The 15,601-nt window shown below is 35.3% G+C and overlaps 16 non-coding genes across 16 annotated transcripts; all 16 read right to left on the bottom strand.

Moving 5' to 3' along the window:
• Nucleotides 1–558: 558 nt before the first annotated feature.
• LOC148430512 (U6 spliceosomal RNA) lies at nt 559–665 on the bottom strand. Its single transcript, XR_015877463.1, has one exon. It is a non-coding gene; the product is annotated as a U6 spliceosomal RNA (small nuclear RNA).
• A 522-nt stretch (nt 666–1,187) lies between these two features.
• LOC148430511 (U6 spliceosomal RNA) lies at nt 1,188–1,294 on the bottom strand. The gene has a single exon (XR_015877468.1). It is a non-coding gene; the product is annotated as a U6 spliceosomal RNA (small nuclear RNA).
• A 522-nt stretch (nt 1,295–1,816) lies between these two features.
• On the bottom strand, nt 1,817–1,923 carry LOC148430510 (U6 spliceosomal RNA). Its single transcript, XR_015877470.1, has one exon. It is a non-coding gene; the product is annotated as a U6 spliceosomal RNA (small nuclear RNA).
• Nucleotides 1,924–3,445: 1,522 nt separating this feature from the next.
• On the bottom strand, nt 3,446–3,552 carry LOC148430509 (U6 spliceosomal RNA). The gene has a single exon (XR_015877462.1). It is a non-coding gene; the product is annotated as a U6 spliceosomal RNA (small nuclear RNA).
• Nucleotides 3,553–4,074: 522 nt separating this feature from the next.
• On the bottom strand, nt 4,075–4,181 carry LOC148430508 (U6 spliceosomal RNA). The gene has a single exon (XR_015877467.1). It is a non-coding gene; the product is annotated as a U6 spliceosomal RNA (small nuclear RNA).
• A 522-nt stretch (nt 4,182–4,703) lies between these two features.
• On the bottom strand, nt 4,704–4,810 carry LOC148430507 (U6 spliceosomal RNA). Its single transcript, XR_015877469.1, has one exon. It is a non-coding gene; the product is annotated as a U6 spliceosomal RNA (small nuclear RNA).
• Nucleotides 4,811–6,332: 1,522 nt separating this feature from the next.
• LOC148430506 (U6 spliceosomal RNA) lies at nt 6,333–6,439 on the bottom strand. The gene has a single exon (XR_015877461.1). It is a non-coding gene; the product is annotated as a U6 spliceosomal RNA (small nuclear RNA).
• A 522-nt stretch (nt 6,440–6,961) lies between these two features.
• On the bottom strand, nt 6,962–7,068 carry LOC148430505 (U6 spliceosomal RNA). The gene has a single exon (XR_015877460.1). It is a non-coding gene; the product is annotated as a U6 spliceosomal RNA (small nuclear RNA).
• Nucleotides 7,069–7,590: 522 nt separating this feature from the next.
• On the bottom strand, nt 7,591–7,697 carry LOC148430504 (U6 spliceosomal RNA). The gene has a single exon (XR_015877459.1). It is a non-coding gene; the product is annotated as a U6 spliceosomal RNA (small nuclear RNA).
• Nucleotides 7,698–9,228: 1,531 nt separating this feature from the next.
• LOC148430503 (U6 spliceosomal RNA) lies at nt 9,229–9,335 on the bottom strand. The gene has a single exon (XR_015877458.1). It is a non-coding gene; the product is annotated as a U6 spliceosomal RNA (small nuclear RNA).
• Nucleotides 9,336–9,857: 522 nt separating this feature from the next.
• On the bottom strand, nt 9,858–9,964 carry LOC148430502 (U6 spliceosomal RNA). The gene has a single exon (XR_015877457.1). It is a non-coding gene; the product is annotated as a U6 spliceosomal RNA (small nuclear RNA).
• A 522-nt stretch (nt 9,965–10,486) lies between these two features.
• Nucleotides 10,487–10,593, bottom strand: LOC148430501 (U6 spliceosomal RNA). The gene has a single exon (XR_015877456.1). It is a non-coding gene; the product is annotated as a U6 spliceosomal RNA (small nuclear RNA).
• Nucleotides 10,594–12,124: 1,531 nt separating this feature from the next.
• Nucleotides 12,125–12,231, bottom strand: LOC148430500 (U6 spliceosomal RNA). Its single transcript, XR_015877453.1, has one exon. It is a non-coding gene; the product is annotated as a U6 spliceosomal RNA (small nuclear RNA).
• A 522-nt stretch (nt 12,232–12,753) lies between these two features.
• On the bottom strand, nt 12,754–12,860 carry LOC148430499 (U6 spliceosomal RNA). Its single transcript, XR_015877452.1, has one exon. It is a non-coding gene; the product is annotated as a U6 spliceosomal RNA (small nuclear RNA).
• Nucleotides 12,861–13,382: 522 nt separating this feature from the next.
• Nucleotides 13,383–13,489, bottom strand: LOC148430498 (U6 spliceosomal RNA). Its single transcript, XR_015877451.1, has one exon. It is a non-coding gene; the product is annotated as a U6 spliceosomal RNA (small nuclear RNA).
• A 1,531-nt stretch (nt 13,490–15,020) lies between these two features.
• LOC148430497 (U6 spliceosomal RNA) lies at nt 15,021–15,127 on the bottom strand. Its single transcript, XR_015877450.1, has one exon. It is a non-coding gene; the product is annotated as a U6 spliceosomal RNA (small nuclear RNA).
• Between the last annotated feature and the right edge of the window lie 474 nt (nt 15,128–15,601).

The following is a 15,601-nucleotide window of genomic DNA, read 5'->3' as shown; positions in this document are numbered from 1 at the left end:
GGAGTTTCTTGATAGAACATTATGTGTAGGGGGAGAAGCTAGGCATTTGTTCTTTGTGGAAAGGGTCTTAAATCTCATGCATTAAGCAAATTAGGTGATTGCAGCATGCACCATGGGCTTCAATAATTATATAATAGCAGATTTGATTTGCTGGAGATTGTGGTTTTGTACTGTACAATTGTCTAGAGTTATGAATAGGTATTGGATAAAGAAAGATAGATTTTTCCACTGTACCAAGCAGAACCTATTGGGTGCAGCAGTGCATATTCATGCCTTCAGGCCTGGAGTGACTTGGAGGGGGCACCTGTCCCTTACGTTTCCGCTTCGACCAATAGATACACCCCTGCAAGTTCAATAAGAATTGAAGGTGGCTAAATAATTTTCTAAGTTTAAATATAACTGAGGCAGTCTGCACAATTCACACAATGATAAGTCATGTCTAACTGATGACATCATACAAGAGTTGGTCGATTTGTTCTTTGCTTGCAAAACTTCTTACCTTTTTATCTGCAGGTATCATTAAGTGGAAAAGAATTAATTTGTCCAGAGCTATATACCTAAAATATGGAACGCTTCACGAATTTGCGTGTCATCCTTGCGCAGGGGCCATGCTAATCTTCTCTGTATCGTTCCAATTTTAGTATATGTGCTGCCGAAGCAAGCACATTCCAAAAGCAAAGTCCTAAGATATATATACCCCACCATGTGCCTCAAGATTGATCTTAGGGAGAGTAAAAGATGGAAGTTAAATTCAGATGGGGTTTCAAAGACTGGAGAACACTTTACAATAAACAAGATAGAGCTACTTACTGGCAAAAAATTCAATATCCCATTAAGGAAAGGCCACCAATTTCTATACGTACCACAGTCAAATAAATTATGCAAATTAGCATGTGGAGGTTCATTTCTTTTGGAACCATAGGCTGTACAAGATTAAAATTGCTCCTAAGTACAGAACAAGTGAAGTAGGAATGGAAAATGTTAAAATAGTTTTCTAAGACTTAATAGAAGTACTGAGACAACCTGCACAATTTAGACAAGAATTGAATTTGAAAATGATATGTCATGTCGAACTGATTTTGTCATAAAAAAGTTGGTCGATTTGTTCTTTGCTTGCAAAATTTCTTGACTTTTTATCTGCAGGTATCTTAAGTGGAATCGAATTAATTTGTCCAGAGCTATATACCTAAAATATGGAAGGCTTCACGAATTTGCGTGTCATCCTTGCGCAGGGGCCATGCTAATCTTCTCTGTATCGTTCCAATTTTAGTATATGTGCTGCCGAAGCAAGCACATTCCAAAAGCAAAGTCCTAAGATATATATACCCCACCATGTGCCTCAAGATTGATCTTAGGGAGAGTAAAAGATGGAAGTTAAATTCAGATGGGGTTTCAAAGACTGGAGAACACTTTACAATAAACAAGATAGAGCTACTTACTGGCAAAAAATTCAATATCCCATTAAGGAAAGGCCACCAATTTCTATACGTACCACAGTCAAATAAATTATGCAAATTAGCATGTGGAGGTTCATTTCTTTTGGAACCATAGGCTGTACAAGATTAAAATTGCTCCTAAGTACAGAACAAGTGAAGTAGGAATGGAAAATGGCAAAATAGTTTTCTAAGACTTAATAGAAGTACTGAGACAACCTGCACAATTTAGACAAGAATTGAATTTGAAAATGATATGTCATGTCGAACTGATTTTGTCATAAAAAAGTTGGTCGATTTGTTCTTTGCTTGCAAAATTTCTTGACTTTTTATCTGCAGGTATCTTAAGTGGAATCGAATTAATTTGTCCAGAGCTATATACCTAAAATATGGAACGCTTCACGAATTTGCGTGTCATCCTTGCGCAGGAGCCATGCTAATCTTCTCTGTATCATTCCAATTTTAGTATATGTGCTGCCGAAGCAAGCACATTCCAAAAGCAAAGTCCTAAGAGTTATATACCCCACCATGTGCCTCAAGATTGATCTTAGGGAGAGTGAAAGTTGGAAGTAAAATTTAAATAGGGTTTTATAAACTACAGAACATTAACAAGATAGAGCTGCTAACTGGCAAAAAAATTCAATATCCCATTAAGGAATAGCCATCGATTTCCATACATACCACAGTGAAATAAATTATGAAAATTGGCATGTAGAGGTTCATTTCTTCAAAACCATAGACTGTACTAGGCTATAATTGCTTCTTTGCATAGGATGGCACTTGACAAAAATGGGTGCTCTTTGCCAGGCACCCCTGTGCATCTAAGCAGCCAGGTTTCCAGACATCAGCAAAATCTCCAGCCAAAAAAACATTTACTGCCCATTAAATAACCATTCTTTTTTATAACTTTATAGTTTATAGCATTTAGTTTAGGGAGACTAAAGAATTTTACTTCTAAATGTTTTTAGTTTATAATACTAATCATATGCTAATCACCATTTATGTAATCGGTTAATGTCAAATAAGTGGGCAAAAAGGTCAAAAATGACATAGTTTACACTTAAAATGTATTTGTTGCTAAACAAATTTGGATATATGCAAATTATGTAACTGCTAAACTTTAAGATTGTAAATTAAGTATTGTGTGCACTATCTTTTGGCTCAATTAACAATAAAAGTAAAAAATACAGATGAATAGCATATGGTAAGTATTATAAATTAATAATATATATATATTTTGAAGCCACAACTTGGTCTCCCTAATTGTATTGGTATATGATTTAAACTAGCCCTAACATTTTATTTTTATATTTGTACATTCTGTTAGAGGTGCTTATGTGTTGTGAATGGCTCCTTGGTTTGGCATCTAATACATTATGTGTTCAGTTCTTATTTTTGTGGAACAGAGTTAAAAAAAGAAGTTTTAGAAGTCTAGTATATTCATGGGTGCTTGGGGAGTTTCTTGATAGAACATTATGTGTAGGGGGAGAAGCTAGGCATTTGTTCTTTGTGGAAAGGGTCTTAAATCTCATGCATTAAGCAAATTAGGTGATTGCAGCATGCACCATGGGCTTCAATAATTATATAATAGCAGATTTGATTTGCTGGAGATTGTGGTTTCGTACTGTACAATTGTCTAGAGTTATGAATAGGTATTGGATAAAGAAAGATAGATTTTTCCACTGTACCAAGCAGAACCTATTGGGTGCAGCAGTGCATATTCATGCCTTCAGGCCTGGAGTGACTTGGAGGGGGCACCTGTCCCTTACGTTTCCGCTTCGACCAATAGATACACCCCTGCAAGTTCAATAAGAATTGAAGGTGGCTAAATAATTTTCTAAGTTTAAATATAACTGAGGCAGTCTGCACAATTCACACAATGATAAGTCATGTCTAACTGATGACATCATACAAGAGTTGGTCGATTTGTTCTTTGCTTGCAAAACTTCTTACCTTTTTATCTGCAGGTATCATTAAGTGGAAAAGAATTAATTTGTCCAGAGCTATATACCTAAAATATGGAACGCTTCACGAATTTGCGTGTCATCCTTGCGCAGGGGCCATGCTAATCTTCTCTGTATCGTTCCAATTTTAGTATATGTGCTGCCGAAGCAAGCACATTCCAAAAGCAAAGTCCTAAGATATATATACCCCACCATGTGCCTCAAGATTGATCTTAGGGAGAGTAAAAGATGGAAGTTAAATTCAGATGGGGTTTCAAAGACTGGAGAACACTTTACAATAAACAAGATAGAGCTACTTACTGGCAAAAAATTCAATATCCCATTAAGGAAAGGCCACCAATTTCTATACGTACCACAGTCAAATAAATTATGCAAATTAGCATGTGGAGGTTCATTTCTTTTGGAACCATAGGCTGTACAAGATTAAAATTGCTCCTAAGTACAGAACAAGTGAAGTAGGAATGGAAAATGTTAAAATAGTTTTCTAAGACTTAATAGAAGTACTGAGACAACCTGCACAATTTAGACAAGAATTGAATTTGAAAATGATATGTCATGTCGAACTGATTTTGTCATAAAAAAGTTGGTCGATTTGTTCTTTGCTTGCAAAATTTCTTGACTTTTTATCTGCAGGTATCTTAAGTGGAATCGAATTAATTTGTCCAGAGCTATATACCTAAAATATGGAAGGCTTCACGAATTTGCGTGTCATCCTTGCGCAGGGGCCATGCTAATCTTCTCTGTATCGTTCCAATTTTAGTATATGTGCTGCCGAAGCAAGCACATTCCAAAAGCAAAGTCCTAAGATATATATACCCCACCATGTGCCTCAAGATTGATCTTAGGGAGAGTAAAAGATGGAAGTTAAATTCAGATGGGGTTTCAAAGACTGGAGAACACTTTACAATAAACAAGATAGAGCTACTTACTGGCAAAAAATTCAATATCCCATTAAGGAAAGGCCACCAATTTCTATACGTACCACAGTCAAATAAATTATGCAAATTAGCATGTGGAGGTTCATTTCTTTTGGAACCATAGGCTGTACAAGATTAAAATTGCTCCTAAGTACAGAACAAGTGAAGTAGGAATGGAAAATGGCAAAATAGTTTTCTAAGACTTAATAGAAGTACTGAGACAACCTGCACAATTTAGACAAGAATTGAATTTGAAAATGATATGTCATGTCGAACTGATTTTGTCATAAAAAAGTTGGTCGATTTGTTCTTTGCTTGCAAAATTTCTTGACTTTTTATCTGCAGGTATCTTAAGTGGAATCGAATTAATTTGTCCAGAGCTATATACCTAAAATATGGAACGCTTCACGAATTTGCGTGTCATCCTTGCGCAGGAGCCATGCTAATCTTCTCTGTATCATTCCAATTTTAGTATATGTGCTGCCGAAGCAAGCACATTCCAAAAGCAAAGTCCTAAGAGTTATATACCCCACCATGTGCCTCAAGATTGATCTTAGGGAGAGTGAAAGTTGGAAGTAAAATTTAAATAGGGTTTTATAAACTGGAGAACATTAACAAGATAGAGCTGCTAACTGGCAAAAAAATTCAATATCCCATTAAGGAATAGCCATCGATTTCCATACATACCACAGTGAAATAAATTATGAAAATTGGCATGTAGAGGTTCATTTCTTCAAAACCATAGACTGTACTAGGCTATAATTGCTTCTTTGCATAGGATGGCACTTGACAAAAATGGGTGCTCTTTGCCAGGCACCCCTGTGCATCTAAGCAGCCAGGTTTCCAGACATCAGCAAAATCTCCAGCCAAAAAAACATTTACTGCCCATTAAATAACCATTCTTTTTTATAACTTTATAGTTTATAGCATTTAGTTTAGGGAGACTAAAGAATTTTACTTCTAAATGTTTTTAGTTTATAATACTAATCATATGCTAATCACCATTTATGTAATCGGTTAATGTCAAATAAGTGGGCAAAAAGGTCAAAAATGACATAGTTTACACTTAAAATGTATTTGTTGCTAAACAAATTTGGATATATGCAAATTATGTAACTGCTAAACTTTAAGATTGTAAATTAAGTATTGTGTGCACTATCTTTTGGCTCAATTAACAATAAAAGTAAAAAATACAGATGAATAGCATATGGTAAGTATTATAAATTAATAATATATATATATTTTGAAGCCACAACTTGGTCTCCCTAATTGTATTGGTATATGATTTAAACTAGCCCTAACATTTTATTTTTATATTTGTACATTCTGTTAGAGGTGCTTATGTGTTGTGAATGGCTCCTTGGTTTGGCATCTAATACATTATGTGTTCAGTTCTTATTTTTGTGGAACAGAGTTAAAAAAAGAAGTTTTAGAAGTCTAGTATATTCATGGGTGCTTGGGGAGTTTCTTGATAGAACATTATGTGTAGGGGGAGAAGCTAGGCATTTGTTCTTTGTGGAAAGGGTCTTAAATCTCATGCATTAAGCAAATTAGGTGATTGCAGCATGCACCATGGGCTTCAATAATTATATAATAGCAGATTTGATTTGCTGGAGATTGTGGTTTCGTACTGTACAATTGTCTAGAGTTATGAATAGGTATTGGATAAAGAAAGATAGATTTTTCCACTGTACCAAGCAGAACCTATTGGGTGCAGCAGTGCATATTCATGCCTTCAGGCCTGGAGTGACTTGGAGGGGGCACCTGTCCCTTACGTTTCCGCTTCGACCAATAGATACACCCCTGCAAGTTCAATAAGAATTGAAGGTGGCTAAATAATTTTCTAAGTTTAAATATAACTGAGGCAGTCTGCACAATTCACACAATGATAAGTCATGTCTAACTGATGACATCATACAAGAGTTGGTCGATTTGTTCTTTGCTTGCAAAACTTCTTACCTTTTTATCTGTAGGTATCATTAAGTGGAAAAGAATTAATTTGTCCAGAGCTATATACCTAAAATATGGAACGCTTCACGAATTTGCGTGTCATCCTTGCGCAGGGGCCATGCTAATCTTCTCTGTATCGTTCCAATTTTAGTATATGTGCTGCCGAAGCAAGCACATTCCAAAAGCAAAGTCCTAAGATATATATACCCCACCATGTGCCTCAAGATTGATCTTAGGGAGAGTAAAAGATGGAAGTTAAATTCAGATGGGGTTTCAAAGACTGGAGAACACTTTACAATAAACAAGATAGAGCTACTTACTGGCAAAAAATTCAATATCCCATTAAGGAAAGGCCACCAATTTCTATACGTACCACAGTCAAATAAATTATGCAAATTAGCATGTGGAGGTTCATTTCTTTTGGAACCATAGGCTGTACAAGATTAAAATTGCTCCTAAGTACAGAACAAGTGAAGTAGGAATGGAAAATGTTAAAATAGTTTTCTAAGACTTAATAGAAGTACTGAGACAACCTGCACAATTTAGACAAGAATTGAATTTGAAAATGATATGTCATGTCGAACTGATTTTGTCATAAAAAAGTTGGTCGATTTGTTCTTTGCTTGCAAAATTTCTTGACTTTTTATCTGCAGGTATCTTAAGTGGAATCGAATTAATTTGTCCAGAGCTATATACCTAAAATATGGAACGCTTCACGAATTTGCGTGTCATCCTTGCGCAGGGGCCATGCTAATCTTCTCTGTATCGTTCCAATTTTAGTATATGTGCTGCCGAAGCAAGCACATTCCAAAAGCAAAGTCCTAAGATATATATACCCCACCATGTGCCTCAAGATTGATCTTAGGGAGAGTAAAAGATGGAAGTTAAATTCAGATGGGGTTTCAAAGACTGGAGAACACTTTACAATAAACAAGATAGAGCTACTTACTGGCAAAAAATTCAATATCCCATTAAGGAAAGGCCACCAATTTCTATACGTACCACAGTCAAATAAATTATGCAAATTAGCATGTGGAGGTTCATTTCTTTTGGAACCATAGGCTGTACAAGATTAAAATTGCTCCTAAGTACAGAACAAGTGAAGTAGGAATGGAAAATGGCAAAATAGTTTTCTAAGACTTAATAGAAGTACTGAGACAACCTGCACAATTTAGACAAGAATTGAATTTGAAAATGATATGTCATGTCGAACTGATTTTGTCATAAAAAAGTTGGTCGATTTGTTCTTTGCTTGCAAAATTTCTTGACTTTTTATCTGCAGGTATCTTAAGTGGAATCGAATTAATTTGTCCAGAGCTATATACCTAAAATATGGAACGCTTCACGAATTTGCGTGTCATCCTTGCGCAGGGGCCATGCTAATCTTCTCTGTATCGTTCCAATTTTAGTATATGTGCTGCCGAAGCAAGCACATTCCAAAAGCAAAGTCCTAAGAGTTATATACCCCACCATGTGCCTCAAGATTGATCTTAGGGAGAGTGAAAGTTGGAAGTAAAATTTAAATAGGGTTTTATAAACTGGAGAACATTAACAAGATAGAGCTGCTAACTGGCAAAAAAATTCAATATCCCATTAAGGAATAGCCATCGATTTCCATACATATCACAGTGAAACAAATTATGAAAATTGGCATGTAGAGGTTCATTTCTTCAAAACCATAGACTGTACTAGGCTAAAATTGCTTCTTTGCATTCTTTGGCTAGGATGGCACTTGACAAAAATGGGTGCTCTTTGCCAGGCACCCCTGTGCATCTAAGCAGCCAGGTTTCCAGACATCAGCAAAATCTCCAGCCAAAAAAACATTTACTGCCCATTAAATAACCATTCTTTTTTATAACTTTATAGTTTATAGCATTTAGTTTAGGGAGACTAAAGAATTTTACTTCTAAATGTTTTTAGTTTATAATACTAATCATATGCTAATCACCATTTATGTAATCGGTTAATGTCAAATAAGTGGGCAAAAAGGTCAAAAATGACATAGTTTACACTTAAAATGTATTTGTTGCTAAACAAATTTGGATATATGCAAATTATGTAACTGCTAAACTTTAAGATTGTAAATTAAGTATTGTGTGCACTATCTTTTGGCTCAATTAACAATAAAAGTAAAAAATACAGATGAATAGCATATGGTAAGTATTATAAATTAATAATATATATATATTTTGAAGCCACAACTTGGTCTCCCTAATTGTATTGGTATATGATTTAAACTAGCCCTAACATTTTATTTTTATATTTGTACATTCTGTTAGAGGTGCTTATGTGTTGTGAATGGCTCCTTGGTTTGGCATCTAATACATTATGTGTTCAGTTCTTATTTTTGTGGAACAGAGTTAAAAAAAGAAGTTTTAGAAGTCTAGTATATTCATGGGTGCTTGGGGAGTTTCTTGATAGAACATTATGTGTAGGGGGAGAAGCTAGGCATTTGTTCTTTGTGGAAAGGGTCTTAAATCTCATGCATTAAGCAAATTAGGTGATTGCAGCATGCACCATGGGCTTCAATAATTATATAATAGCAGATTTGATTTGCTGGAGATTGTGGTTTCGTACTGTACAATTGTCTAGAGTTATGAATAGGTATTGGATAAAGAAAGATAGATTTTTCCACTGTACCAAGCAGAACCTATTGGGTGCAGCAGTGCATATTCATGCCTTCAGGCCTGGAGTGACTTGGAGGGGGCACCTGTCCCTTACGTTTCCGCTTCGACCAATAGATACACCCCTGCAAGTTCAATAAGAATTGAAGGTGGCTAAATAATTTTCTAAGTTTAAATATAACTGAGGCAGTCTGCACAATTCACACAATGATAAGTCATGTCTAACTGATGACATCATACAAGAGTTGGTCGATTTGTTCTTTGCTTGCAAAACTTCTTACCTTTTTATCTGTAGGTATCATTAAGTGGAAAAGAATTAATTTGTCCAGAGCTATATACCTAAAATATGGAACGCTTCACGAATTTGCGTGTCATCCTTGCGCAGGGGCCATGCTAATCTTCTCTGTATCGTTCCAATTTTAGTATATGTGCTGCCGAAGCAAGCACATTCCAAAAGCAAAGTCCTAAGATATATATACCCCACCATGTGCCTCAAGATTGATCTTAGGGAGAGTAAAAGATGGAAGTTAAATTCAGATGGGGTTTCAAAGACTGGAGAACACTTTACAATAAACAAGATAGAGCTACTTACTGGCAAAAAATTCAATATCCCATTAAGGAAAGGCCACCAATTTCTATACGTACCACAGTCAAATAAATTATGCAAATTAGCATGTGGAGGTTCATTTCTTTTGGAACCATAGGCTGTACAAGATTAAAATTGCTCCTAAGTACAGAACAAGTGAAGTAGGAATGGAAAATGTTAAAATAGTTTTCTAAGACTTAATAGAAGTACTGAGACAACCTGCACAATTTAGACAAGAATTGAATTTGAAAATGATATGTCATGTCGAACTGATTTTGTCATAAAAAAGTTGGTCGATTTGTTCTTTGCTTGCAAAATTTCTTGACTTTTTATCTGCAGGTATCTTAAGTGGAATCGAATTAATTTGTCCAGAGCTATATACCTAAAATATGGAACGCTTCACGAATTTGCGTGTCATCCTTGCGCAGGGGCCATGCTAATCTTCTCTGTATCGTTCCAATTTTAGTATATGTGCTGCCGAAGCAAGCACATTCCAAAAGCAAAGTCCTAAGATATATATACCCCACCATGTGCCTCAAGATTGATCTTAGGGAGAGTAAAAGATGGAAGTTAAATTCAGATGGGGTTTCAAAGACTGGAGAACACTTTACAATAAACAAGATAGAGCTACTTACTGGCAAAAAATTCAATATCCCATTAAGGAAAGGCCACCAATTTCTATACGTACCACAGTCAAATAAATTATGCAAATTAGCATGTGGAGGTTCATTTCTTTTGGAACCATAGGCTGTACAAGATTAAAATTGCTCCTAAGTACAGAACAAGTGAAGTAGGAATGGAAAATGGCAAAATAGTTTTCTAAGACTTAATAGAAGTACTGAGACAACCTGCACAATTTAGACAAGAATTGAATTTGAAAATGATATGTCATGTCGAACTGATTTTGTCATAAAAAAGTTGGTCGATTTGTTCTTTGCTTGCAAAATTTCTTGACTTTTTATCTGCAGGTATCTTAAGTGGAATCGAATTAATTTGTCCAGAGCTATATACCTAAAATATGGAACGCTTCACGAATTTGCGTGTCATCCTTGCGCAGGGGCCATGCTAATCTTCTCTGTATCGTTCCAATTTTAGTATATGTGCTGCCGAAGCAAGCACATTCCAAAAGCAAAGTCCTAAGAGTTATATACCCCACCATGTGCCTCAAGATTGATCTTAGGGAGAGTGAAAGTTGGAAGTAAAATTTAAATAGGGTTTTATAAACTGGAGAACATTAACAAGATAGAGCTGCTAACTGGCAAAAAAATTCAATATCCCATTAAGGAATAGCCATCGATTTCCATACATATCACAGTGAAACAAATTATGAAAATTGGCATGTAGAGGTTCATTTCTTCAAAACCATAGACTGTACTAGGCTAAAATTGCTTCTTTGCATTCTTTGGCTAGGATGGCACTTGACAAAAATGGGTGCTCTTTGCCAGGCACCCCTGTGCATCTAAGCAGCCAGGTTTCCAGACATCAGCAAAATCTCCAGCCAAAAAAACATTTACTGCCCATTAAATAACCATTCTTTTTTATAACTTTATAGTTTATAGCATTTAGTTTAGGGAGACTAAAGAATTTTACTTCTAAATGTTTTTAGTTTATAATACTAATCATATGCTAATCACCATTTATGTAATCGGTTAATGTCAAATAAGTGGGCAAAAAGGTCAAAAATGACATAGTTTACACTTAAAATGTATTTGTTGCTAAACAAATTTGGATATATGCAAATTATGTAACTGCTAAACTTTAAGATTGTAAATTAAGTATTGTGTGCACTATCTTTTGGCTCAATTAACAATAAAAGTAAAAAATACAGATGAATAGCATATGGTAAGTATTATAAATTAATAATATATATATATTTTGAAGCCACAACTTGGTCTCCCTAATTGTATTGGTATATGATTTAAACTAGCCCTAACATTTTATTTTTATATTTGTACATTCTGTTAGAGGTGCTTATGTGTTGTGAATGGCTCCTTGGTTTGGCATCTAATACATTATGTGTTCAGTTCTTATTTTTGTGGAACAGAGTTAAAAAAAGAAGTTTTAGAAGTCTAGTATATTCATGGGTGCTTGGGGAGTTTCTTGATAGAACATTATGTGTAGGGGGAGAAGCTAGGCATTTGTTCTTTGTGGAAAGGGTCTTAAATCTCATGCATTAAGCAAATTAGGTGATTGCAGCATGCACCATGGGCTTCAATAATTATATAATAGCAGATTTGATTTGCTGGAGATTGTGGTTTCGTACTGTACAATTGTCTAGAGTTATGAATAGGTATTGGATAAAGAAAGATAGATTTTTCCACTGTACCAAGCAGAACCTATTGGGTGCAGCAGTGCATATTCATGCCTTCAGGCCTGGAGTGACTTGGAGGGGGCACCTGTCCCTTACGTTTCCGCTTCGACCAATAGATACACCCCTGCAAGTTCAATAAGAATTGAAGGTGGCTAAATAATTTTCTAAGTTTAAATATAACTGAGGCAGTCTGCACAATTCACACAATGATAAGTCATGTCTAACTGATGACATCATACAAGAGTTGGTCGATTTGTTCTTTGCTTGCAAAACTTCTTACCTTTTTATCTGTAGGTATCATTAAGTGGAAAAGAATTAATTTGTCCAGAGCTATATACCTAAAATATGGAACGCTTCACGAATTTGCGTGTCATCCTTGCGCAGGGGCCATGCTAATCTTCTCTGTATCGTTCCAATTTTAGTATATGTGCTGCCGAAGCAAGCACATTCCAAAAGCAAAGTCCTAAGATATATATACCCCACCATGTGCCTCAAGATTGATCTTAGGGAGAGTAAAAGATGGAAGTTAAATTCAGATGGGGTTTCAAAGACTGGAGAACACTTTACAATAAACAAGATAGAGCTACTTACTGGCAAAAAATTCAATATCCCATTAAGGAAAGGCCACCAATTTCTATACGTACCACAGTCAAATAAATTATGCAAATTAGCATGTGGAGGTTCATTTCTTTTGGAACCATAGGCTGTACAAGATTAAAATTGCTCCTAAGTACAGAACAAGTGAAGTAGGAATGGAAAATGTTAAAATAGTTTTCTAAGACTTAATAGAAGTACTGAGACAACCTGCACAATTTAGACAAGAATTGAATTTGAAAATGATATGTCATGTCGAACTGATTTTGTCATAAAAAAGTTGGTCGATTTGTTCTTTGCTTGCAAAATTTCTTGACTTTTTATCTGCAGGTATCTTAAGTGGAATCGAATTAATTTGTCCAGAGCTATATACCTAAAATATGGAACGCTTCACGAATTTGCGTGTCATCCTTGCGCAGGGGCCATGCTAATCTTCTCTGTATCGTTCCAATTTTAGTATATGTGCTGCCGAAGCAAGCACATTCCAAAAGCAAAGTCCTAAGATATATATACCCCACCATGTGCCTCAAGATTGATCTTAGGGAGAGTAAAAGATGGAAGTTAAATTCAGATGGGGTTTCAAAGACTGGAGAACACTTTACAATAAACAAGATAGAGCTACTTACTGGCAAAAAATTCAATATCCCATTAAGGAAAGGCCACCAATTTCTATACGTACCACAGTCAAATAAATTATGCAAATTAGCATGTGGAGGTTCATTTCTTTTGGAACCATAGGCTGTACAAGATTAAAATTGCTCCTAAGTACAGAACAAGTGAAGTAGGAATGGAAAATGGCAAAATAGTTTTCTAAGACTTAATAGAAGTACTGAGACAACCTGCACAATTTAGACAAGAATTGAATTTGAAAATGATATGTCATGTCGAACTGATTTTGTCATAAAAAAGTTGGTCGATTTGTTCTTTGCTTGCAAAATTTCTTGACTTTTTATCTGCAGGTATCTTAAGTGGAATCGAATTAATTTGTCCAGAGCTATATACCTAAAATATGGAACGCTTCACGAATTTGCGTGTCATCCTTGCGCAGGGGCCATGCTAATCTTCTCTGTATCGTTCCAATTTTAGTATATGTGCTGCCGAAGCAAGCACATTCCAAAAGCAAAGTCCTAAGAGTTATATACCCCACCATGTGCCTCAAGATTGATCTTAGGGAGAGTGAAAGTTGGAAGTAAAATTTAAATAGGGTTTTATAAACTGGAGAACATTAACAAGATAGAGCTGCTAACTGGCAAAAAAATTCAATATCCCATTAAGGAATAGCCATCGATTTCCATACATATCACAGTGAAACAAATTATGAAAATTGGCATGTAGAGGTTCATTTCTTCAAAACCATAGACTGTACTAGGCTAAAATTGCTTCTTTGCATTCTTTGGCTAGGATGGCACTTGACAAAAATGGGTGCTCTTTGCCAGGCACCCCTGTGCATCTAAGCAGCCAGGTTTCCAGACATCAGCAAAATCTCCAGCCAAAAAAACATTTACTGCCCATTAAATAACCATTCTTTTTTATAACTTTATAGTTTATAGCATTTAGTTTAGGGAGACTAAAGAATTTTACTTCTAAATGTTTTTAGTTTATAATACTAATCATATGCTAATCACCATTTATGTAATCGGTTAATGTCAAATAAGTGGGCAAAAAGGTCAAAAATGACATAGTTTACACTTAAAATGTATTTGTTGCTAAACAAATTTGGATATATGCAAATTATGTAACTGCTAAACTTTAAGATTGTAAATTAAGTATTGTGTGCACTATCTTTTGGCTCAATTAACAATAAAAGTAAAAAATACAGATGAATAGCATATGGTAAGTATTATAAATTAATAATATATATATATTTTGAAGCCACAACTTGGTCTCCCTAATTGTATTGGTATATGATTTAAACTAGCCCTAACATTTTATTTTTATATTTGTACATTCTGTTAGAGGTGCTTATGTGTTGTGAATGGCTCCTTGGTTTGGCATCTAATACATTATGTGTTCAGTTCTTATTTTTGTGGAACAGAGTTAAAAAAAGAAGTTTTAGAAGTCTAGTATATTCATGGGTGCTTGGGGAGTTTCTTGATAGAACATTATGTGTAGGGGGAGAAGCTAGGCATTTGTTCTTTGTGGAAAGGGTCTTAAATCTCATGCATTAAGCAAATTAGGTGATTGCAGCATGCACCATGGGCTTCAATAATTATATAATAGCAGATTTGATTTGCTGGAGATTGTGGTTTCGTACTGTACAATTGTCTAGAGTTATGAATAGGTATTGGATAAAGAAAGATAGATTTTTCCACTGTACCAAGCAGAACCTATTGGGTGCAGCAGTGCATATTCATGCCTTCAGGCCTGGAGTGACTTGGAGGGGGCACCTGTCCCTTACGTTTCCGCTTCGACCAATAGATACACCCCTGCAAGTTCAATAAGAATTGAAGGTGGCTAAATAATTTTCTAAGTTTAAATATAACTGAGGCAGTCTGCACAATTCACACAATGATAAGTCATGTCTAACTGATGACATCATACAAGAGTTGGTCGATTTGTTCTTTGCTTGCAAAACTTCTTACCTTTTTATCTGTAGGTATCATTAAGTGGAAAAGAATTAATTTGTCCAGAGCTATATACCTAAAATATGGAACGCTTCACGAATTTGCGTGTCATCCTTGCGCAGGGGCCATGCTAATCTTCTCTGTATCGTTCCAATTTTAGTATATGTGCTGCCGAAGCAAGCACATTCCAAAAGCAAAGTCCTAAGATATATATACCCCACCATGTGCCTCAAGATTGATCTTAGGGAGAGTAAAAGATGGAAGTTAAATTCAGATGGGGTTTCAAAGACTGGAGAACACTTTACAATAAACAAGATAGAGCTACTTACTGGCAAAAAATTCAATATCCCATTAAGGAAAGGCCACCAATTTCTATACGTACCACAGTCAAATAAATTATGCAAATTAGCATGTGGAGGTTCATTTCTTTTGGAACCATAGGCTGTACAAGATTAAAATTGCTCCTAAGTACAGAACAAGTGAAGTAGGAATGGAAAATGTTAAAATAGTTTTCTAAGACTTAATAGAAGTACTGAGACAACCTGCACAATTTAGACAAGAATTGAATTTGAAAATGATATGTCATGTCGAACTGATTTTGTCATAAAAAAGTTGGTCGATTTGTTCTTTGCTTGCAAAATTTCTTGACTTTTTATCT

The sequence above is a fragment of the Taudactylus pleione genome, unplaced genomic scaffold (assembly GCF_031769625.1).
Source record: "Taudactylus pleione unplaced genomic scaffold, aTauple2 ptg003654l, whole genome shotgun sequence".
Classification (NCBI taxonomy): Eukaryota; Metazoa; Chordata; class Amphibia; order Anura; family Myobatrachidae; genus Taudactylus; species Taudactylus pleione.
This window is presented reverse-complemented; position numbering and strand designations above follow the sequence as displayed.